Here is a 24932-nt window from a genome sequence, read left to right as displayed (position 1 = left end):
ACCTTACATAACAAAGCTCAACCAACTTGTTTCTTACAACTACAATTTTTTAAACTTGTAGTTATAATAAACTAGTTTGGACTGGACTTTGGTCTCCTAGGATACATTTCTAGAATATGCTTATTATTTTCCAAATTTGCCATTCTCCAAATTACACAGGAATACAGTTATGATTTTCTGATACAATGTTCTGATGCAACAGTTGGAAACTAATTATTTGTGGGTTGTGGCTTGGTTTAGACATGTAAAAGATAATTATTAGCAAATGATTATCATTCTCTCGAAAGGTATGTCGGTTTTGGACTTGGAACAAATATTTGAATAAATGATGAAATAGGCTTTAAATGTCTTACACAACACTAAATACAAAAAGCTATTTTATTCTTATCCTTGGAAACACTGGATGCATGTTCTTATGACATCATGTTTTCTTTCCACAATAAAAAAAGGACAGCCAAACCATCCAGTCTGTAAGTATGTAATTACCTTCAAATGTTCTCCTCATTTAAGTGCATTAAAATGCTTCAACTGACACAGGTTACACAAAATTATCTTCCTGATAACTTACTATCTTTTTTGGCACAACCTGTGCCACTTTCACATGTCTGTTGATGATATATGCCAAGCTATTGAGTGAGAATTTATTTCTGTTTCTAGGCTCCCTGGAGCTTTCACATGTGCGCCTGATTTAACACAAAGCTTTATGTGTAACATTTCCAGCACCCAAACACAACAATTTCCACCTATCTGTTTTATTTTAGCTTTAAAGACAAATATTAAATGGGAAATAATTTTTAAAAGGAACATTTTACCCTGACTCCAAATTCAGATTCTGTTATTGTTTCACAGGGCCTTTGTCAAATTATCTTTTTAAAAAAAAATTTGTGAGGATATGTCAGGTCTGAGCAATGGTTATAGGATGCTTATTTTCTTTGAAAAGAAGAATCTCCAAGCTAAAATTCCTGATTTGCCAGTGCAATTGCACTGTCATCTTAGGGGTTTATTGGCACTGGCATAAATGTAATACTTTCTTCTTCTCATGATTACATCTAGCAAAGCCTTGGTCAACATCAGTAGTTATTTGGGAGCAAAAAGGAACGCTTCACAAATCCAAAGTTAGAAATCATGCTACATTTTCTATCTTACCAGGGTATGAACTTACCTAACTTCCTAGCAAGAGCTCATGATATTGCCTGTGCCTTTATCAGGGTGATAAGGTCAGAGAAGATCATTGTTTCCACTCATGCTCATTTCTATTACTTAAAATTACTTTTAAGAGTTAATATGTATTTCTATTATGTTATATAAATATATAATTATCAGTAATTATATTGTACTTAATATATAATGTATATGCTATAAATTATAACTTTCTCTAAATAATAAATCTATCTGGCACAGTGATACTAGCAGTAATATATAAAATTATCGATTGACTCTAATTTAGTTACAGAAATCTTGAGTCTTTCCCTTACCTTCTTTGTAGAGAGCTCAGCCTATTTCTACAACATCCACAGAAAAATTTTATGAGCTGAAACACTTATTGCTAACTCAGATGGGAAAATTCTGAACTTCTTTAACTATTAAAAACTGTATAGCTTGGATTTCCTTTGAAAACAGAATGCTACATGAAAGGACAACAAATCTTCTGGCAATAACTCACATTTAACGGGTTGATATAGCAAATCTATCTTTCTAAACAACAAATGTGTGATCTAATGGCAATACCAACAGTGCACTGTACCAACAATTAGAATGGTGTATTAAAGCTTCCAATTTGCAGTGATTTTTTATGGAAGTATAATTATCCATTTAAAATGTAAAATTCCCTGTACAAAAACATTTGAATAATTATGAAAATGTAAGTGATCCTTTGCAAAAACTAATTATGGTGAGGGAGACTTTCCTTTGCTGTCAGTGTTTTGTGCATGTGTTTGGTTCCATAAGCAAACTAATTAAAATGTTGCAAGACACACTGAAATGCTGGCATTTTAGATGGAAAGCAGTTGTACTTCTGGCAAAGATCGTTTCATGTTTCTGGAATTTTAAAATTGTAGTTATAATAAACTATTCAGTCAAGCAAACAGAAAACAAGAGCCAAAATCATGCTCTCAGCTTTCAGATCTATAGCCACATGCCACCACAAAGCCGTGAATTTTCTAAGTATAAACTGGAAAAAAAAACACACACATTTGTTTTGTTAGCAAACATTTGGGGTATGTATGCGTGTGTTTGATACAACTGTGGTAATTATGCAGCTAAAATAAGAAGAACCAATTTGGAAGTCATCTTACTATTTTGTGTTATTTCCATTATTGGAAATCATTGGTCAAATAGTGGGCAAAACGTTTCCACCACAAATAAGAATGCTCTAACACGACAGCTAATAAGACAAAGAACTGTATTATGGCACCTCCTCAACAGTAAATACTTGTCCTAAGAGCCTAGGAGGTAAAGGGCAGCTGTAGAATGATTGTCAGGATTGCTTCATGCTCCAGATTGCATTTGGAACATGAAATGTCCATCCTCTTCACTGTTGGGTCAGTCAGTCATGCTTTGGGCAAGATTTATTGAGGTTATCACTTTTACCAGTCACAGTGGTAAGAAGTGGAATTTCAGTGATATATGAGTGACTTATAGTGCATGCCCGCATGGATTTTACACTCCAATCTTTTTAAAAGACAGTGTTTTGATGAATTATTTACTCCAGGGCAGACCACCTGGGCTTAAATCTTGGCTTATCTACTAACTACCTATGTGAATTTAGGTTAGCAAACTATTCTCTTCAGCATGCTCATCTGTAGAATGAGAATAACAGTCCTGCCTTATGTAGTTGCTGTGAGAATTAAATGAGTTAACCTATGTGTAAATGTATAATGCCCAGCAATCAGTACATTATATTGTTATTAGCTACCATTTTTACCTCCACTCTAACCAAGCAATACCATAAATATTGCCAAACAGACAACATAATATCTAATTTCACATAAGATAGATATCCAGTAGAAGTCAAAGGTCAGAAAAGCTCCTAGAAGGTATCCAGTAGCTGTGGGTATCTGAAAGCCTTCACTATTTGTTCTGCAGGCAAAGCATACAAACACACTCTGGCTATTATCTATGTTAAACAAGAAAGAAGACGTACAAATAATAGATAACAGCAGCTGGAGGAGGTAGGATAACCGTTTCTGTGAGTTAGAAGTAAAACAGCAGTTTCGAATTATATTATCATCATCCATCACAGCTATCATGTATTCAACTCTTCCCATGGTGCAAGTTATTAAGCTCTAAGCTCTTTAAATGTTATCCCAATCAACCCATTTTCCATAGGAAGAGGAAGAAATAGTTTAAAATCACTTTCCCAGGTTATATTAATAGTTCGTGATGAAGATGTGACAAGAAAGGTCTCTCTGAAGCTAAAGTTCACATTATTATACTATATTGCTATCCATGTAATATGATGAGCATGTTCCCAAGTCATTACGTTTTCTTCACAAACATGTTTTTAATAGCTTTAAAGTGTTCTAGTCTATGGCTGTTTCATAATTGATTTACTCTCTTCTGTCTTGTTAAATATTTATGTTGTTTCTAGTCCCTTAGATAGTTTGAATTATTTGCAATAAAAATCTTCATGTGTAAATCTTAGTATGCATAGCTGATGAGTTTCTTAGTATAAATTCCAAGCAGTGAAGTCACCAGGCTAACGGATTTGGACATTTCTAAACCCTTAGCACAAATTGCCAAATCACCCACAGGAATAGTATAGCAATTTTCTCTCCTTTCAGAAATTTTTGAGCTTGCTCATTTAGCTGCATCCTTGCCAATCCTGAATCTGTTCTAAAAGTTTTCTTATCAACATGCCAGATACAAAAGTCTCCTGTAGATTTAATTTGTATTTTTATTTCCACTGTGGTACTTAGGGAAAAAATATCACGTATTGAAAACAAAGCATGTGAATAATACTTTGACATTCGTATCTGTCTCTGTCTGTCAGCCTCCTCCTTGCATGCAAATTTTGGGTTTCCCTTAACAGAATGTTACAAAACTCCAAGCCCAAGTTTAATTGTAACACTATTCAGGAAGTTTCCTTGAGTTGTTTAAAAAAAGTTTCTTACCTTCTCTGATCTCTGCACATGTCATTTTGTGATAATTTACTTCATTGCAGTAAAATTATTGGTTCTCTCTCTGTTCTCTCTTTAATAAGCTACTGGAAAACAGATAATCTTATGATTTGTTGGATCCATAGGATCCAACCAAAATGGTGAAAAGTCTAATAAGCACATTAAACTATCACTTCCCACAAAAACATACTGACTGTGGATTTTAATCAACTTTTCACTGTTTGATTAAACTATGCATTAATTCATCATTAATAATCTAGTTGACTAGGTACTCTGGAACACTTTTAAAAAATGAATAAAAACATCTAGTGGAATTACTTTGTTCTAAAAGAGCTGTATCATGAGAAAATGAAAATTAAGCTTTGCTGGTAATCACAATGCAATGTTCCTTCCTACTAATACAAAAACATTCCTGCAGATCATTTGAAGCAGAGAAAAAGAAATGCTTCCCATGGGACACTGTCAAGATCATATACGGGGTCCTTACTCATACAAAATGATTCAGTGTTTCTGCCATGGTTATATCACAGCTGAGAAATGAGTAACAACACCTCCTTTTTATATAATTTCTGCCTTTTGCCAATGCCAAACCAAGCATTCATCATGTCTCCTCAGTGAAGTTATTCGGTATTAAGGTGCCCAACTGCTAAGCTGCTCTGCCTCACCAGTCCCTAATCTGGAGTTGGCTTCTCCTTTCCAAGACCCTTCTAAGAATCATTCAGCATAAGCCCAAACCTACACAAAGTCCCTTCACAAACTTTCTTACTGAGATCCTTCTTAATTCTCTTACAGGGATATGGTTTTCCTTGCTGCAGGAAGCTAAACAAACCAAACTTTGACTACAGGTTTGTTCCTGGACATCCGGTAGGATTTGATATTAGTTGGGTCATTAAATACATACATAGATTTACGTACTGTGTTTACTTAAACAGGATTCATCAGCAAATTGGACATATGATACAGGGAAAGTGGTAAATTGAGATTATGCTAAAGTGTTAATCCTGGAAACCTTATCTATTGTACTTTTTAATTTTATTCATTGAATTCTTTAGTTCCAGAATTTATGGGTTTTAAAAATCATATCTATCTTTGTTGAATTTCTCATTCAGATCATGAATTGTTTTTCTGAATTATTTGTGTTGTTTATCTGTATCCTATTGTGTCTCACTGAGCTTTTTTATGATCACCATTTTACATTATTTTTAGGCATTTCATAGGTTTCTCTTTCATTGGAATCTGTTGCTTGAGAATTACTGTGTTCCTTCAAAGATGTTATGTTAGCTTGCTTTTTCATGTTTCTTGTGTGCTTACATTGATATCTGCATATCTGACGTAAGTCACTTCTCCCAATTTTCTGGACTGGCTTTTATAGGGAAAGACTTCTTACTATAGATGTATCCATAGTGCTGATTATGTAGGGTGCTTTGGCTTTGATTTTGGATGGGCATGGTAGTGTAGTCTCAGTATGATTTCTTCAGCTGTAATACACATCAATAGTGTCTATGATTTCCTCCATTCCTTAGGCTGTAGTTGTTAGTGGAGGCGGTGGCGAGGGTTGGCTATATGTAAGTACTTTAGATCAGCTGGTCATTGGGCACTAGTGGCAACAGCAGTGGGTTGGGTGTGTAAACACTTGAGCCCTCAGATGGCATACATGTGCAGTGATGTTAGTGTATCCATGTAGGCCAATCCTCTTGCCTCCAGGCAACTTTCTTGGTGCCAGCAGTGACAGCAATGGGCCAAATAAGTGGATAGGTCCTCAGATCCCTGGGCAGTGTGCATAACATCATTTATGTCAGTATCATCAATAAGCCAACCTTCAGGCCCTTAGGCAACAACACAGAGGTGCCAGCAGTGGGTTGGCCAGGACAGACCTCAGGCCTCCAGGTAGCATCTGTGGTAGGGGCCAATGGTATAGGTGTGTCAGGCTGGCCCAGAAGGCATGCATAAGTGCCAGTGGCAACAGGCCATGTGGGTCAATTCCCAGGCCCCCATCAATGCACACAGGCACTGGTAAGGGAGCAACTGGTGGGGCAGGGCTGTCCTCAGGACCCCTGAGTGTGAACATGGGCACAGGCTACAGTGAGTTAGGCTAGCTTATCCCCAGGATATCAGATGAATACTTGAGCATTGGCAGGCTGAGCAGACCGATCTCCAGGCCCCCTGAAGGTGTGCACAGGTGTAGGTGGCAGTAAGTGAGGTGGGTCAATCCCCAGGTCCCTGGATGATGTGCATGAGTGCTGGTGGCAATGGTGGGTGGGCAAGTCTTTCTTCAGGTCCTCTAATGATACATGTGAGTGCCAGCTCTGGTGGGTGAGGCAAGTCCATTCCCATTCCCCCAGATGACACGCTCAAGCAGTGGCGGTTACAGTGGTAGGCAGGAGTGGCTTGTCCTCAGTCCCCTGAATGGTGCCCAAAAGGACCATTCTCCAGATTGCCAGAAGGCACATTCAGGTGCAAAGAGCCCCTGCTGCTAGTTGGTAGGGAGAGTTTGCTCTCAGTGTCAGCAGCCCCAGGCAAGGAGAAGCTCTAGTGGGGATACACTTTGGCTTCCTTTGTCCTAGGGGCAGCTTTCCCAGTGTGCTGCATTGCCTATAGGATAGGATATCCTTGGGGTATAGGATACTGTGTGGGCTAGAGTGCTGGGGACCTGGCTGCACCACTGGGTCTAGCTGACATCGTGATGCTGCAACCCTTCTGGTGGACACAGGGGAATGTAAGAAAAGCTCAGGGAGGTGCAAGCACAGGGGCTGTTGTACCCCAGAGTAAGATATAATCTGGTAGGCTGGGCTCTCAAAATGGAGCTGTGCTACAGCTGCTTGGGACTCAGCATGTGTGTGGGACCCAGCGCAAGCTACTTCTCTGGAATAATGCTATCATGTGGACTCCCAGTAGCTTCCTATACTAGTCTCAGGGTCCACAAGCATCAAGGGACTCTTGCATGGCTGAGATTGCAGGAGTCGGTGGTAGGAATGTGGACTGCTGGGTATATTTCATTTACCTTTTCCCTGCAGTGGAGTTTCTCCCGGCTCCAAGTAACCCTGACCGGGATGGCTGCTTTATTTCCCTCTTTTTCCATGCCTCAGAGGCTCCCTGTCACTTCTCGGCTAAATTTCAGTGTTCTCTCCCAGATGCTCTATTCAAAGTGTGGTTGTCGACTTACTGTTTTGGTCCTTCTTTGTGGAAGAAAAAAATGCTGGGTGCCATCCAGTCACCTCTCCTGAAACTCATATTTTGATAGAATAATCTATTATATTATTAGTTCAATGAGTGAGCACTCACTGTCACACATTTATTTCTCACAGACCTTTCAGCTTATGTTAGCATAGTTGTAGTTGTTCCAACTTCAACTTATATAAAAAATTTTTTAAAATTACTTCTCATTCAAAAGTATTTTATACTGGAAAGTGCCATTTTCTTTGCCAAGAATAGAAAACCCCCTAAAACTTTACAATACAATCTTAAACTTAGTTATGAAGATGTCTATTCCATCAAAGGGTAAGGAGGATTAGCACATTCGTTCATATTTCTATTGGAAAAAAAGAAGCGATTAATTCATTATTTCTCTGTCCAAGTAATTAAACAATACCTTATTCTGGCATCCTTGTCAACTGACAGCAATCGAGTTTGTTTCCAAATCACAAACATAAATATAAACCAAATCTATTATAGTTTTTTGAGAGATTAAACCAACGTTATTTAAACTTTATTTCTTAATGAGACCATCAAAGGAACAGTTTTTAAAAGAAACTGTGATTTTTTTCAATAGCAAAGACTTGGAACCAACCCAAATGTTCATCAATTATAGACTGGATTAAGAAAATGTGGCACATATACACCATAGAATACTATGCAGCCATAAAAAAGGATGAGTTCACATCCTTTGTGGGGACATGGATGAAGCTGGAAACCATCATTCTGAGCCAACTATCGCAAGGACAGAAAACCAAACACCACATGTTCTCACTCATAGGTGGGAATTGAACAATGAGAACACTTGGACACAGGATGGGGAACATCACACACTGGGACCTGTCTTGGGGCGCGGGGAGTGGGGAGGGATAGCATTAGGAGATGTACCTAGTGTGAATGACAAGTTAATGGGTGCAGCACACCAACATGGCACATGTATACATATGTAACAAACCTGCACGTTGTGCACATGTATCCTAGAACCTAAAGTATAATAATAAAAAAAAACTGTGATTTTTTTTAAATCTACTTTCTTTAATGTAACTATCTACAGGGGGAAAAAAAACAGTATAATATGGAGAGGAAGTAGAGAGAAATGGAGGAAAAGAGAGAATGTGTTTCATGTGTTTGCATATCATAGTTTATTTCTCTTTCACATTTCTCTCTTTCAAGTGATCAGGTTTTGTTAACTTTAGATACCAGGAGGACCATTTAACTTGTTTGACTTTTTCAAGGAAATGGCAGATAATATTATAAAGTAGGAACGTGTTAATACAGGAATTCTTAACTGAAAGTCTCTGGATAGAATCTGGTGGGGTTTTTTGTTGATGTTGCTATTTGGCATGCATGTGTGTGTGTGTGAGAAAGAGAAATTAGGGGAGAAGTTGAGAGAGAAGATCAGTAAGACTTGTTTTGATAACACTGCTGATCAAAACAGGATGTAGCAAAGAAACCAGCCAGCCAAAACCATCCAGGACTATGAATTATATTAATAATACATTTGCATGCTATAAGGCACTCCCACCAGTGCCATGCCAATATACAAATGCCATGACAGTGCCTAGAAGTTACCTTATATGGTTCCAGGAACTTCCTACTCATTTCCCAGAAAGTTAGTGAATAACCTACCCCTTATTTAGCATATAATTATGGGTAGGTATAAATGTAACCAGGCAGCAATCCATGAGTGCTACTCTGCCTATGGGCTAACCCTGCCCTGTCTATGGAGCAGCCATTTTACTATGCACTGGTGCTCTAATACATTTGGTTTCTTTTACTGTTGGCTTGCTCTTGAATTCTTTCCTGACCAAAGCCAAGAACCCTCCTGAGCTGAGCCCTAATTTTGGGGTACACCTGCATCAAAATCCCGTCTTTACTTTTAGTGTTGCTAGGAGAAATTCAGCATATCTTTCAATTGTAAATGTAGACATCAGCCACAGGGCTGTTGGCAATTCCTGTGACTTTCTCATCAATAAACATCATAGGAATTTCTTGTTGTGGATATCTTTAACTATTGTTTACACTTATCAACACCTTGAAGTATCAGTTGTTACTAGACCAGCCAAGAGATTTGTTATTAGTATGTTAATAACAAGAACATATTTTGAACCTAGGTTAATAAACAAGGACATCACATTTTAAAAATATTTTGAGAAAGGTATTTTAATGTAATCAGTTATCTTTTTAATTATTTGTATTTCAATACTTTAGTTATTTAAAATCATCATCCTTAGAAGTGCATAGGCTTAAATAGACTGCCAAGGGAGTTTGTTGTAACATACACACACACATAGACACAGACACACACACGCTCACACGCACATACTGAAGAGTTCTTGGATTAACTAGGAAAATTATATTAAAACAGAAATTTTGTTTTGTGATGCATACCCCTTAAAAAGAGTGATAAAGAGATTACCAATTACTGGCATCCAATTGAGATAGGTTACTTGGTTTTCTCGGTTTATCATTTTTAAAAGGCTTTACTAACCTCCTAAGTCCTGTCTGCTTTTACCAAACATACTCATTTTAAATTTGATTTTAGCCATGTAGACATACAGCTATGCACATCAGTCAGGTTCACAGAACTGCAGCATTTCCCCTGAGGGTCTGTTGTTTTTATGAATAAAAAGTCAAGGGTATTACACTGCGTTATAATGTCAAATAGCAAAGATATTTCCTCAGGTTTTCACTGACAAATGTATTCTATAAAGTTAGTTTGATGTCTTAACTGTTGCATCTATCTGAAAGGATACTTGAGACAAAACAACACTGTGTTTTTTGTTTGTTTTTTTGTTTTTGTTTTTGTTTTTTTGCCTATCACATCTGATGTTATGGACAAGTTTGAATGCAATCCAAATGTATGGGATGACAATATTTAATATTGCTTGTTTGATTTAAATTATTTGCGAGTAAAATTATTCAAAATTAAGAGAAAAAAATCAGCCATCCCCAACATTTTGGGCTTTATCTTTATCAATATTCTCACCAAATTATTTAACTTCATCGTATTATTCTCTTGCAACAAGGAAGGCAGAGAAGAATCTACGGTCAGACTAGTTTTCAAATATGGTTTTATTTCTCATTTTTGAACTTGTGACTTTAGCTACTATCTCTGACACTCAGTATTCTTATATATTAAATAAGAATTATACCAGTAAGAATTATAGCAGTGCAATAGATAGCTTCAAAACTAGACTAGATTAAGCAGAAGAATTTCTAAACTTGAAGGCAGGTCTTTTAAAACACCCCAGTCAGGCAAAAAAAAAAAAAAAAAAGAAAGAAAACAAAAAGTGATGAAGAAAAACAATGTAACAATGTGACATATGGGATCACAAAATGACCAAATATTGTAATTCTGGGCACCACAGAAGAAGAGATGGGTGAAGGCAAAGAGAAACTATTTTAAAAAATAATAGCTAACAACTTCTCAAGTTTGGAAGAGATACACACATCCAGACACAAGAAGTTCAAAAATCCCTAAATAGATTCACCCCAAAAAGTCTTATGTAGGCCGGGAGCGGTGGCTCACGCCTATAATCGCAGCACTTCAGGAGGCTGAGGCAGGCAGATCACAAGGTCAGGAGATCGAGACCACCCTGGCTAACATGGTGAAACCCCGTCTCTACTAAAAATACAAGAAATTAAGCGGGTGTGGTGGCGGACGCCTGTAGTCCCAGCTACTCAGGAGGCTGAGGCAGGAGAATGACGTGAACCTGGGAGGCAGAGCTTGCAGTGAGCCGAGATTGCGCCACTGCACTCCAGCCTGGGTGACAGAGCAAGACTGTCCCAAAAAAAAAAAAAAAAAAAAGGGTCTTATCTAAGGCACATTGTAAGGCACATTGTAGTTAAACTGTCAAAGAGACCCCTGATCGTCCTCACTGCTACACTCCCACCAGTGCCATGACAGTTTACAAACACCATGGCAATGTCACGAAGTTACCCTATATGGTCTAAAAAGGGGAGGCATGAATAATCCACCCGTTGTTTAGTGTATCATCAAGAAATAATATGTCCATAAAAATGGGCAACCAGCAGTCCTTAGGGGGTTGCTCTGTCTATGCAGTACCCATTATTTTATTCCTTTACTTTCTTAAAAAACTTGCTTTCACTTTGGGAAAAAAAAAAAAAAAAAAAAAAAATCAAAGACAAAGAGAGAATTCCAGAAACAGCAAGGGAAAAGCATCAAGTCACGTATAAAAGAATCTCCAACAGACTAATGGCAGATTAATAGCAGAAACCTTACAGGCCAGGAGAGAATGGGATAATAAATTCAAAGTGCTGAAAGAGGGGGAAAAAAAACCCCCCTGCTAATTAAAAATAGTATACCTAGGAAATCTAACCTTGTAAAATTAAAAATGAGTCTTTCCCAGACAAGCAAAAACTGAGAGAATTCATTACAATTAGACCAGTCCTACAAGAAATATTTAAGGGAGTTTTTTTTTTTAAACATCAGGATGTATAAGGAAAATTATCTGCCATCATAAAAATATAAAATAAAATAAAAGTCATTTGTAGAGCAAACAAATTAGTAAGATTAAGGAATCAAAGGTTACCAAATGTGATATAAAATCAATGAACTGCAATGAGAAACAATAAGAGAGAAAAAAAGGAATAAAAGATATACAAAATAACCAGAAAGCAATTAACAAAAGGATAGGAATAAGTCCTCACCTACCAATAATAGTCTTGAATATAAACAGACTAAATTCCCTACTTAAAAGATACAGATTAGCTGAAAGGATTTTTTTTTAAAAGCAATAATATGCTGCCTACAAGAAACTCACTTCACTGGTAGACACATATGGACTGAAAGTGAAGAGATGGAAAAAGATATTCCATGCAATGGAAACCAAAAACAAGCAGGAGTATACTAGTATCAGATAAAACAAACTTTAAGTCAAAAACAGTAAAAAGAGACAAAGAAGGTCATTATATAATAATAAAGAGATCAATTCATCAAGAGGATATAACAATTATAAATATGTATGTACCCAATACCAGAGCAGCCAGATACATAAAACAAATATTATCGGATAAAAAGAGAGAAATAGAGTCCAGTTGCAATTTTAGTTGGTAATTCAATACTCCACTCTCAGCACTAGACAGAAAATCAACAAAGAAACATTGGATTTAAACTGCACATTACACCAAATGGATCAAACAGATATTTACAGAACATTTCATCCAGCAGCTGCAGAATACACATTCTTCTCTTTAGCACAGGAAACATTCTTTAGGATAAACCATATGTTAGGCCACAAAATAAGTCTCAATTTAAAAAAAAATCTAAACCCTATAAAGTATTTTTTCAGACCACATTAGAAAACAAAGGACACTTGAAAACTGTATAAATAAATGAAAATTAAACGTATTCCTGAATGACCATTGTGTCAAAAAAGAAATTTTTAAAAATCAAAAAAATTATTGAAACATATAAAAATGGAAACATACTAAAACCTATGCCATACAGCAAAAGCAATAAGAGGGAAGTTTATCACAATAAATAACTGTATCAAAGAAGTAGATTTCAAATAAACAATCTTGTAACAATATAACTCAAGGTACTAGAGAAACAAGAGCAAACCAAACTCAAAATTAGGAAAAGGAAATAAAAGACCTCTACAAGGAAAGCAACAAAACACTCATGAAAGAAATTAAAGAGGACATTAACAAATGGAAAGACAAATTAGAGCAAAACTAAACAAAATAAAGACTTACACACACACAAAATTAATGAAATGAAGAGCTGATTTTCAGAAAAGATAAACAAAATTAATGCACTACTAGCTCAGCTAACCAATACCAAAAAAGACCCAAATCAATAAAATCAAAATTGAAAAAAGTTATTACAACTCATATCACAGAAATACAAAGAATCATTAGAGGATATCATGAACAAGTATATGCTAACAAATTGGAAAAACCTAGAGCAAACAGATAAATTCCTGGAGTCACACAACCTACCACAATTGAAGCAGGAAGTAATAGAAAATCTGAACAAACCAATAACAAGAAGCAAGATTGAATTGGTAATAAAAAGTCTTCCAAAAAAGAAAATCCTAGGACTAAACAGCTTTACTGCTGAACTCTACCAAACTGTTAAATAAGAACTAACAAAAACTCTTCTCAATCTATTCCAAAAATTGAAGAGAAGGAAATTCTTTCTAACTCATTTTATGAGGCCAGCAGTACCCTGACAACAAAACCAGACAAGGGCACAAAAACAAAAACAACAACCAAATCCTGCACATAAATATGCTTAATGAATACAGACACAAAAATCTTCAGCAAAATACTAGCAAACTGAATTCAGCAAAACTTCAAAAAGATAATACACCAGGATCAAGTGGTATTTATCCCAGCATTGCAAGACTTGTTCAACATACACAAATCAAGAAACATGATACATATGTTGATCTCAATAGATGCAGAAAAATTCAACATCCCTTTATGTTAAAACATCTCAACAAATTAGGCATATAAGAAACATATCTCAACATAAAAAAGGTCATATATGACTAATTCACAGCTAATATCATTCTGAATGGGGAAAAGCTGGAAGCCTTTCCTCTAAGAACTAGAATAAGAAAAGGATGCCCACTCTTACCACTCTTACTCAGCAGAGTACTAGAAGTCCTAGCCAGAGCAATCAGTCAAGATAAAGAAATAAAAGGCATTCAGATTGGAAAAGAAGTCAAATTGTCCTTCTTTGCAGATGACATAATATTACATATTAAAAACAAAACCTAAATATTCCACCCAAGTCTCTTAGAACTGACAAATGAATTCAGCTAACTTGCAGGATACAAAATCAACATATAGAAATCAATAGCTTTTCTATATATCTATAATGAACTAGCCAAAACAGATATCATGACCACAATTTCATTTACAATAGCTGCAAAAAAAGAATAATTCCTATGAATAAATTTAATCAGGAGGTAAAAGACCTCTACAAGGAAAACAACAAAACACTCATGAAAGAAATTAAAGAGGACATTAACAAATGGAAAGATATCCTATGCTCATGGATTGGTAGAATTACTATTTTTAAGAAAGACCATGGTACCAAAAGTATTCTCTAGATTCAATGCAATCTTTTTCAAAATACCAATTACATTTTTCACAGAAATGAAAAAAAATACCTAAAATTTGGCCGGGTGCTGTAGCCTACCTCTATAATATCAGCACTTTTGGAGACCAAGGTGAGTGGATTACTTGAAGCCAGGTGTTCGAGACCAGCTGGACCAACATGATGAAACCGTGTCTCTACTAAAAATACAAAAATTAGGCAGGCATGGTGGTGGGAACCTGTAATCTCAGCTACTCAGGAGGCTGAGGTGGGAGAATTGCTTGAACCTAGGAGGCAGAGGCTACAGTGAGCCGAGATTGCGCCACTGCACTCCAGAGTGGGTGACAAAGCAAGACTCCACCTCAAAAAAACAAAACAAACAAACAAACAAACAAAAATTAAAAGAAAAAAAAAATTATATAATTCAAATAGAACCACAAAAGACCCCAAACAGTCAAAGCAATCCTGAGTAAAAAGAACAAAGCTGGAGGCATTACACTACCTGACTTCAAAATATACTATAAAGCTATAGTAACCAAAACAGTACAGTATGGTGTTGATATAAAAACAGACACACAAACCAATGGAACAGAAGAGAGAACCCAGAAATAAATCCACATATTTATAGCCAACTGATTTTCAACAAAAGCACTAAGAATACATGTTGGGGATAGGATACCCTCTTCAATAAACAGTACTGGGAAAGCTGGATATCCATAGGCAGAAGACCCCTATCTCTCAGCATATTCAAAAAGAAACTCAAATTTAAATGCTTCAATATAAGACTCAATACTATAAAATTAGAAAAAAAAAACATAGGGGAAATGCTGCAGGACATTGGTCTAGGCAAAGGTATTAGGGCCAAGACTTCAAAAGCACAAGCAACAAAAACAAAAATAGACAAATGAGATTATATTAAACTAAAAAGCGTTCGCACAGCAAAAGAAACAATCAACAGAGTAAAGAGACAACCTGTGGAATGGAAGAAAATGTTTACAAATTATTCATCTGACAAAAGGCTGATATTCAGAATACAAGTTGGGAGCTCCTTAGGGCAAACTTGCCTCCCATTCTATTCCTAAAAATGATAGCTGCAAAGATAAAAATGTTACATACCTCACTCACAAGGAATTTCCTTGTGGATAAAGGACAGACAGAACTCAAAGTCATCCTTCTACTCACTGAGATAAATACATATCTGATTGCCTCCTTTGGAAAGGCTTATCAGAAACTCAAAAGAATGCAACCTTTTGTCCTTATCTACCTACTACCTGGAAGCCCCTTCCCTGTTTTAAGTTGTCCTGCCTTTCAGGACTGAACCAACATACATCTCACATGTATTGATTGATGTCTCATGTCTCCCTAAAATGTATGAAACAAAGCTGTGCCCTGACCACTTTGGGCACATGTCATCAGGACTTCCTAAGACTGTGTCACAGATGGGTGTCCTTAGCTTTGGCAAAATAAACTTCCTAAATTGACTGAGACCTGCCTTAGATGTTTGGGGTTAATACAAGGAACTCAAACCACTCAGCAGAAAAAAGAAAAAAAAAAAAAAAAGCAGATAATCGCATTAAAAAGTGGGCAAAGAAGACACACAAATGGCCCACAGGTACATGAAAAAATGTTCAACATCACTATACACCACAGAAATACAAATTAAAACCACAATGAGCTAGCATCTTATCCTAGTTAGAATGGCTATTATTAAAAAGATAAAAAATAACAAATTCTGACAAGGATGTAGATTAAAGGGAACTCTTACACACTGTTCATGGAAATATAAATTAACATAGCCATTATGGAAAATAGTGTGGAGGTTTCTCAAAAAACTAAAAATAGAATAAGAGAAATCTATTGCTCAATAGCATAGCAGCTTAACTATTGTTAACAATATATTATATATTTTTAAATACCTATAAGAAAATATTCGAAATATTTTCAACACAAATAAATGTCAGAGGTGATAGATTATCTTAAATACCCTGATTTGGTCATTGCACAATTATGCATGTATCAAAATAGAACACATACCCCATAAGTATGTAAAATTGTTATATATTAATAAGAATTAAAATAAAATACTCGCACCTCATTATATTCTCTCACCTCATTATACCCACTTAAGGAATTGTCCTCTTTAAGCTTCCCTTTGAAAATAAAACACAGTGAAAGAAGGATCCATTACACAACCTTTAGAACCCTAAGTGTGAAATACTAAGTGATATTATTTGACTGAAAATCCTCATGTCTTTGTTCTAATAGGCATTTGTAGAAATGTGAATGAGCTTTAGAGTATTTAAAAGGAGCAGGAAAAATATAGGTACTAAAAGTCATTCTTTTTGAGTCTGTCTTTTTCTCTAAGTACTGACTATTCACAGATATTTAAAGTTCTGAAAGCTTTCTTTTTCCCTCTTTCTCTCTCTCTCACACTCTTGAATGTGTCTTGTTGAGCTTTGACTATAAATGTAAAAAGAAAGAATAGCAGCTTTTATGTATTTAAATATAGTCCAAGGTAGTCAGTCACCTCCTGGATCTAATTTCATATGATGATCTGGGCTTATATCACTCTTCAATCTTTAGATAAGTTTTTTAAAACAGAGGCAAAATGAAAACATTTTAGATAAACCTAAGCACATTTTGAGAAGAGGAGGGAAAGGAACTTAACTCCTTAGTGCATCTGTGGTAAGACAAATTGTCATCCTTGTTGATATCCATTACAAAAAAGACAATTGCAAATGGTTTTGTATTTCTTAGTCGTACAAAAATCTGGGTCTGTGTTTCTACATGTTTTTCAACTAATAAAAAGCTTGTAAAATTAGAAATGTTCATGACACTATTTCAAATTTATAACTATGGGAAAATACAGTTGTTTCCAGAGATGATTTTGAAGTAATCTTTTATGATGAAATACAAATGAGTTGGAATAATTATCTCCTTTTGATCATAGTAATAAAGGAAGAATAGGAAAAGATAGGAAGGATAAAAAGTTGAATCACAGACGGAAAATGGACAATAAAGTATCAAAAAGTTAATTACAGAAAGAGAGAATAAGTAGGAATAAATTGGAAAAGAAAATAGAAGAGACATTACGAAATAATGCCTTTATTTTTGGCAACACAGCATATTAGATTTGCTGAAAAGCTTTTTTGTGAAAACAATAAAAATTGGATAAAATATAATAAAAAATCTCTTGAAATATATAAATGAGCTTATAAAAATAATACCAAAAACAAAAAGGGAAAAAGGGAACACAAGGACAAAGAAAGTGATAAGTAGAAACTGATACAAAACTAACAGAGAGACATCAGAAACCAAGAGAACTGTGTTTTTATAAGTCATTCAAGGTTTGGTAAGAACTTCTGAGTCTGTGAGAAAAAAAAAAAGTCATTTAATATAGACATCAAGGCCTTAGGCCTAGGGAAGGTGTGAAACTGATGATGTTGTCAATTTGATATAGTGTTAGATTCAATATTAGTTTTTCAAAACTCTCACTTATTAATATTTTTGAAAAGGCAAACTGTTTATATGTTTAAAAAAACATCTATACCAAAAAGTATTCTCAGAGAAGTTTCAATCTCATCCATACCTCTTCTACTCCATTTTCTTCCATACCTATTAATGACCATTGTCCTTAGTGTTCGGTTCATCTCTCCTATATTTTCTTTTGCAAAAATAAGCAATGCTCAACTAAATCTTAATTTTTTTAATCAACATTATATCCTGGAAATCAATTCATAACTGTTTATAAAGATCTCATACATTCTTTTTAACAACTGAATAACAGTCTTATGTAAGTCTACCATACCATTCAAATCAGACTTACGGGTATTTATTTAGTTTGTTTTCCAAATTTGCAATTTCTAATAACTTTGGATGAATAACCGTGTGTATAAGTTATTTAGTATGTGTGGAGGTGTATCCTCAGGGCATGTGGTTATAAATGGCATTCATTGCTGGCTTCATGGGAAATGCTTAATTTTGAGAAATATTGCCACAGTCCTCCTGAGAGGGGTTCTGCATACCTATAAGCTATGTATGAAAGTAGAGATTTCTTCACAGTTTTGTCAGTAGAGTGTGCTGCCTGTCTTTTCAATCCTTGCTCATCTGATAAGTGAGAAGTGGTAATTCAGTATAGTTTTAATTTACATTTTAAAAATTATAAGTTAATAATCATCACTTGTATGAGTCATTTTTATGTTTTATCTGAACTGCCTATTGATATATATATTATTTTCTCCTAGTTTTCAATTTTTTAATATTGTTTATATAGTTTTCTTTTTGTTAATACAAAAGCTTTCTTTTTATAATTTGTATGTAGTAAAATTTATCAATCTTTTCTTTGTCACCTCTGAATTTTGAATTTTATTCATGTTTTCTCATATCTATGTACAAATGAGCTGAGCCATCTTTTATTCTAGAATTTGTATAGTTTCTTTCTTTATATTTGGATCTCTGATGCATCTGAACTTTATTATTCCAGCGTTTGATGAGAAGTAGAATCCAATTTTATTTTTTAAATGATGATTTAGTTGACCCTTTATTATTTATTTATTTTTTAAACCATCTTTATTTAGATGGGTGTTGGAACTAAATAAAGCTCCTCATAAAATTCAGAACTTCTAAGTGCTACACTTTCAAAATAAGGTAGACTAGGAAAACATACACTTGGCATCAAAGGGAGATGACAAGGAAATATGCTTTTACTGGCCAGGGTTTTGTGAAAAATATTTACTAGAACAAAAGGCAAAGTTCAATAGATTTAAAGAATCACTTTCATACAGGCCATGTTTTTATAATCACAATGCAATCAATTTGGAAAGCAATAACAAAACACAACTGAAAACTGAAAAACTGTGTGAATATTTTTACACACACTTTGAGTAACAAGGATTAAAATAGAGAAATGTATAGACTCAAACAATTATAAAAATACTGCAAGTCAAGACAAATGGTAATTAGCTAAATCAAAGCATATGAAGAATTGTAAATGTAAATGCTGCTTTCATGAAAGAAGAAAATCTGAAAATTAATGAGAGACACGTCTAACATAGGAAGGCAGATTAAAACCACAGAATAAATCAAAAGAATATGGAAGGAAGAAAATTAAAAAACAAAACAACAGGAATCAAAGAAATAGAAACATTACAAAGTCATACGAGTCTAGTGTTGGGTAAGAAAGGAGGAATTATACATTAGATAGGGGCCAGCTTGGTCAAACCACTTTAGAGAGCACATTGTAATATCTAGTTTATTTAAAAACACACATATCCTCAAACCTAGCAATATCCAGTAATCCTATTTTTAGGTATACAGCCTATTAAAATTTTGTGAAAAAAATATGATTCCAGTAATGTTTGAAACAGGGAAAAATTGTAATGAATATCCATATCCATCAATAGGATAATAAATAAATAAATTGTGGTATACCTATACTATGGAGCATTATATATTATAAATATTTTTTTAAAAATTAGATCCAATGAGAAATCAAGGTACAGAAGGATGCATCACATATGACATTTATAAAATTTAACATACACAAGTTGAATATTAAATTATGAAATTTATAAATACAAAAATCTGGATAGTAGTCACTTCTGGCTGATAGAGAGTCAGAGAATTTTCAATTGATAGTCCAGGATCATCAGCTGCATTTGTGATGTTTTATTTCTTACGAGTAGTTATGAATATATAGATTTGTGTTATGATAAGCCTATAGTTCATAAAAATACAAAATTTTAAAAGTTATATTACAAAATATAAAAGGAATGAAAAATATGAGAAAAAAATGATAGGAATAGAAAAAGTAGGAAGGACACAAAGAGGGCATAAAGGAAATTGAGGAAAACTGGTAAACACAGTCACTTCTGAACCGTTATCAAAACCCCACAATTAAGCTAATCATCTACCTGACTGTATTTGACCTAAGTAGTCTATTAAAGGAAGAAAAAAAATCTCTACAAGATTCCAAGATGAGAAAATTTCATTTAATAAAAATATGAAAAAAGTATATGTTTTAAAAAGCAGTTTGTATGACAAAACAGGATGAACATGAAAGGCAGAAGCATAAAATGTGGGATGATCAGGAGCCATTTTAGTAGTTGTTGCTATAAACACCGATGTCACAAGACTTGGAATATTTAGGAAATTTACTAACGTGGGCAAATCAAAATTCACAAGTGCTCTATATACATAATTCATTAACAGAATCATTTCTGCCTTATCAAGAAAACAAATATTATCTCCAGGACGAATTATTTACTCCCAATACCAGTTCGCCTGTAAATCTTGGAGTTTATTGAGGACAAAAAGGTAAATCAAGAGACACCTATTGAGTTTCCTCTATCTAGGCTCAGATTTGCATCCTTTTCAGTCTGGAGACTGCAAGTCCAATATGACACAGTTGAGATAACTACATTTAAAGCCTAGAAATCCACAGTCTAAGACTTTTTGATTGTCTCTAAATGGACATGAGGTTCCCATGGACCTAAAACTACAAAAACAGTCTAGGGCCAAACTGGATTCCAGACTTACCTCGCTCAGAGCCAGAAGAGAACCAGGTGAACTTTTTCTTTCCAGATGTATCATTCTCTCCTCATAAGAATTTAACAATTTCTGAACTTCTGTATGAATAATTATTTTGACAGATGTTGCTCTGGGTTGTTTATATTTTGAACAGGGAAATTAATGTAAGGAGAGCTATTTCAATACATTGTGTCTGCAATTTTTTTCTTTCCCTTTTTCTCCTATCCTCCCACCATTCACCCTCATTGAAAATATCATCTATTCAGAACCAAAGATACATGAATACATGAATAAAATCCTGGATAGACTATTTCAATGGATCATAATTGAAAAGGTTTTATTGCCAATATAACTCATTAAAGACATGATACATGGATTTCGACAAGATTTGTTAATGAATCCTCCCCAAATTGTTTCCAGAAGCATAATAATTTCTTAGAGCTTGATTTATTTTTGTATATAACTACAGTAATTTATGAGTAAATTTCACTGTGTTTATTGTTTCTAAAATATGTATATGTAAGCAAAAAGTCACCAATGAGATAAATTTATGGAAATAAATACAAACCATGGATAGATGGTTATTTTAAAATATCTAAAATATTGAAGAGCAGTATTTTTATTTCAGAAAAAAAGATCATGCTTATTTTCCATCAGAGCTTTATCTTTGCTTCAAAATATATCTATCATTAAAATACTGGCTCAAGAGTGAACCCAGTACTGGGTTATTATTCGTTTCTCCACACTGATGAGTTTGGCAGATTAAGCTCAAGGCAAGAAGAGAACAAGTTTTCTATCATGATATTTAATGGACACATGGAAAAGAGAAACATAATAATACAGTTTGATATTCCTTAGAAATTTTTCATTTTGATGCATAAGGTTGTAGATTATCTGAAGAAAATTTTGTAATCTAAATAGTAGTAAATTAGGAAAGTTGTTGTATTAATAAGTATGGTTGTAAATATCTAATGATATGATAATAAAAGCTATAATTTATATAACAATCACTTAATATTTACAACAATTCTTTGAGGAAGGTAGGGAATTATTATTATCCCATTTAACTTACTGAGATACATAGTGAAATTGTATCTTACCTAAGATCACATTTTTGGTAAGCTGCAGGGCTGAAATTCCAATGGGATATCTATCTAACTGTAAAGACTGTAATCATGCTTCTACAACATATTCTACATACTGCATACAGTAGCACCAACAAATAAAACATTCCAATAAAAGGGCCTAGCCAGGCAACAGGTTTTCTTCTTCCCTCCCTTCTTTTCTTCTTTGACTTCTTTCAAGTATTGTGTTTGTAGACCCATATAACATAATCAGTACATGTGCATGATATTATCAGGGAATTATATCAACTTTCTACAAGGGTTCCTAATTTGGGAGCCATAGGTAGGCTCCAGGGAGCCCACCACCTTTCTGGAACAATTTGTAATTAGAGTTTTCATTTTTTTCTGGGGCAAAGAAGTCCATTACTTCAACCTCAGATTCTTGAGAGGATATATGACACACCTCTTCACTGACATTTTAAGAATTATTGCATAATGTCTTATATTTACAAGCTAAAATTGAAATACATAGCTCTTCTTGAACTTTCTTCAAGTATGGAGTCCACTAACAACTAATATAAAATGTTGGGTCGATCCTAAGGACATAACATGCTAACTATATACCACAAATGTGTTTTAGTGCTAAAAAATAAATTACATTATTTACATTTGTCATTGTAAAATATTGCTCATAATATTTCTCTCTCTCTCCCTCTCTCACTCCCCTCCCTCTGAGAAAATGTGTGTGCTTCAGAATATTTCCTATATTGAGGAATTTTAAAGACGAATAAATATTACCCCTAGATTGTAGTCTAATGAAGAGACCAGACTGATAATAAAACAAGCATTCAAAATAATTACCATGAGATAGGAATGTGGATATGATACTTTCCAGAGTTGGCTTCACTTGAACTCTCATTCAACAGGGAAGTATAATGACTTATTCTAGTCTTGGGATACTTTATGGGTTCCCAATGGTGCCTACCCCACTGTGTTACAGTATAGGATTAAGAACATTTTCCATAAGCTGCTTAGCACAGAATTCTTAGGAACTGTTAATCCGCTCCTGTCTAAATTGAAGTACTGGCAATAGATTACATTTATTTTAAATGTTAAGGTAAAATCTAGAGTTTCTCAATTAAGTAATCATAGGCTCCTAGTCAAAGACAACTGGTTCAACAACAGTGTTTAGTGTTTCCATCTTCCCAATTCCCATTAATATGATAGAAAAAAATATATAAATTAAAAATAAATATTAGCTTTAGAAACTGGAAGACCGTTAGCAGAACAAAAATTTAAGAAATGTATGGAAGATTTAAAGTAGATAAGCTCAAACAGAATGTAAAATCCCAAAGAGCTAAGAAACTGGCCATCTGCAGAGGTTAAGGAGAAAGTCAGTGGTTAATATCTATAAAAATGTTTTAAAACTAAAAATATATATCTATTGGCTTCAAGATACATAAAGTGCAAACTTCTAATGAAAACAATACTTGCTTAAATATCCTCTAAATTTAAAAAATGTAATAATTGTCTTGGTTATTATACATAGTATATATAAAAATTCTATTACATTTGCTAATGAAGTTAGATATTTTCACTTGGCAAGAATTCCTAAACATGATGTTGATTACTGAGAAACCAAAGCCCACCATATTATGGTAGTTACAATAGGCCAAATAATTTTTTTTTGTGGGGGGGATGGAGTCTTGCTCTATTGGCAGACTGGAGTGAAGTGCCACGATCTTGGCTCACTGCAACCTCTGCCTTCCAGATTCAAGCAATTCTCCTGCCTCAACCTCCCTAGTAGCTGGGACTACAGGTGCACACCACCACACCTGGCTAATTTTTGTATTTTTATCAGAGACGGGGTTTCACCATGTTGGCCAGGATGGTCTCCATCTCTTGACCTCATGATCCACCCGCCTCGGCCTCCCAAAGTGCTGGGATTACAGGGGTGAACCACCATGCCCAGCCAGGCCAAAAAAATTTTTTTAATGAATCATTTATAATTTGCACTAAAATATTTATATTTATTGCTGATTTAGGGACCTTTTGATGTTTGATATTTCGGTTGGTGTCTCCAAATAAAGATTTGAAAATAGTAAATTTTCTCAATGGAACTTCAAGATAACTCCACTGGTACAGGCAGCATGATTAGAAATCAAGTCAACCCCTAGGATTACGTAGAAACTTAATTAAGAAGGTGATTAGCTGAGAATGTCCAGCCAGACTAAAAGTTTAATTATAGTCTGTTAATCAAAGTGTGAGTCCCATAGGAGACTGACAAAGCAAGCGAGAGGGCTGAAGGATGAAGCTTGGTGAAGCTCATCAGGGAGCATCTGGATCCATGTTTACAGAGGAAACCCATTCTCAGAGCACAAATGTTCCACAGCACCCTCCTCCGCCTCCCAAAATAAACCAACTGGGCTGAAGGTTCAGTGCAACCTTATCTAATTAAGTACAAAGCTCTTCAATAATGCTGAGTTAAGACCCTTCACCAACTGCTTTGGTCAAAGCATATATTAACAAACTGACCAAATGTTTGAGGAAAATCATTGGCAGGACAGATTGCAAAAACAAGTAGCAACCCCAAGAAACAGTTACATCAGGAATGGGAAAAAATCTTTGAGGAAAATAAATGTGTAATTTATATCTTCAAAGAGTTTCAAGATGCTATCATATGACTAAATATAGAAAGTCTTAATATTTAAAACAAAAAAACAAAAAGTCCCATAGCTCTTGGAAGTTAAAAGCATGGCTGCTACATTTTTTTTTAAAGGGAGAAGGAAGAAAAGGAAATGCAGTAGAAGTAAGAAGTTGCCCAGTGGCAAAAGATCTAATTAGTGTATGAGAAGTTTAAGGCAAAGGAAGGGATTCCTCCAGATCACAGGATGTGGAGTATTAATACATCAGTGTTCCCCCACTTGCCTAGACAGTGAAATCTCCAAAGATAAC

General features: G+C 34.8%; 1 protein-coding gene and 1 long non-coding RNA gene across 12 annotated transcripts in view; one reads left to right on the top strand and one right to left on the bottom strand.

Annotated features, from left to right (window-relative positions):
- LOC105488914 (zinc finger protein 385D) overlaps positions 1-24932 on the bottom strand; it is a 988258-nt gene that overhangs the window by 586710 nt on the left and 376616 nt on the right. The window lies entirely within an intron of this gene.
- Positions 1-24932, top strand: part of LOC139361858 (uncharacterized) — a 157575-nt gene that overhangs the window by 80879 nt on the left and 51764 nt on the right. For both annotated transcript variants that reach the window (XR_011619645.1, XR_011619644.1), the window contains one exon: positions 4911-4963. This is a non-coding gene — a long non-coding RNA (uncharacterized lncRNA). The remainder of the gene's footprint in view (positions 1-4910; positions 4964-24932) is intronic.

Source organism: Macaca nemestrina, chromosome 2 (genome assembly GCF_043159975.1).
Source record: "Macaca nemestrina isolate mMacNem1 chromosome 2, mMacNem.hap1, whole genome shotgun sequence".
Classification (NCBI taxonomy): Eukaryota; Metazoa; Chordata; class Mammalia; order Primates; family Cercopithecidae; genus Macaca; species Macaca nemestrina.
This window is presented reverse-complemented; position numbering and strand designations above follow the sequence as displayed.